We start from the raw sequence: 1311 nt of genomic DNA on the forward strand, positions 1-1311 counted from the left end.
TAAATAGATGACCAATATCGTTATCCTTCAGGATATAATTTTTTCACCACTCAAAAATATTTTTCTAGATCACGAAATGATGCATCTATTGTATTATAACTATCAAACTTTTTTTTTCAATCACAGCTTTGAAGTACAAACTATATTTAGTCACTATTTAATTTTATATTATTTTAAAAAATAATATAAGTAATACAGTAAACGAGAAGAAGTTCAACAAATTCAATTTTCCATTTAATTTAAAGAAAATTAGTGAGTAATTTAAAATGAATTAATTTTTTTTGTAAGTAATCGTAAAACGTATCTATCTGTAGACTATACAACAGCTATCCATATCGTCTTCATCCACAAAAAAATAATAAATAAATATAATATAATTATTATATTTAAATCAATTAATGTTGGCTGTCTACCATTTTGTAGCAATTCGATCTCTTATATAAATTTGGCTACAGTGAACGCTAAACAGAAAAATTGTAATTTCCAATTCCACATGCTTTGAAACGCATATACAGGGTTTAAGTTCCACTTGTTTTGGGGCATTGAGTTGCCATTGTTTTTATGACTCGATTACAACAGCTTCTATTCTATGATTTTTTGTTGAAATTTATTTGTTGTAGTTAGTTACTTATTAAATCCAAGTCGAAAGCAACTTACCGTATTTAATGGAACTTGAATTTGAACAAATATTAAAAAAAATATTTCCTTTCAAAAATATCCTCGTAAAAATATCAACATGTCCAAATAATGTTACAGCTTTTAAACACATTTTTAATTTAAAAAAACTCGAATCGCTTTAATTCTCCCAAAAATATTTAATCTTAACCGTAGTTCCCGGTTTAATAACAAGTACATACTTGCTAACGTTCTTTACCATGGCTAACAACAAAACATGTGATCGGAGATTGTACGAATTTACTGCCAAAATATTTAAGGATAAAGTAGGATAAAAAGGTTATTATGCCATTAAAACAAGCATAGAAGTACAAATTATTTGTTGTTAAATTTGAACGGTAGAAGAATTTTGATATATACGAAGGTTCAGTGGTCTAGGGGTATGATTTTCGCTTAGGGTGCGAGAGGTCCCGGGTTCAAATCCCGGCTGAGCCCAACTTTTTAAACCCATTTTTATGGGTCACCTAAATAGTTTTTGTAAATCAATCATTTTTCTTATTCGAGTCCCAATCAATTTTTCGGACTAGTAGCTGGTTAATCAATTTTTGTTGGTTTACCTTGTACTCGGAATTAATATGCAATATTGAAATTAAATTGTAATACAAATTATTAATTAATCTGAAACGGTGTTTTCTG

General features: G+C 28.1%; 1 non-coding gene across 1 annotated transcript; it reads left to right on the forward strand.

Moving 5' to 3' along the window:
- The first annotated feature begins 1038 nt into the window (after positions 1 to 1038).
- On the forward strand, positions 1039 to 1110 carry Trnap-agg. Its single transcript has one exon. It is a non-coding gene; the product is annotated as a tRNA-Pro (tRNA).
- Positions 1111 to 1311: the final 201 nt, after the last annotated feature.

This window comes from Chrysoperla carnea, chromosome 4, assembly GCF_905475395.1.
Source record: "Chrysoperla carnea chromosome 4, inChrCarn1.1, whole genome shotgun sequence".
NCBI lineage: Eukaryota > Metazoa > Arthropoda > Insecta > Neuroptera > Chrysopidae > Chrysoperla > Chrysoperla carnea.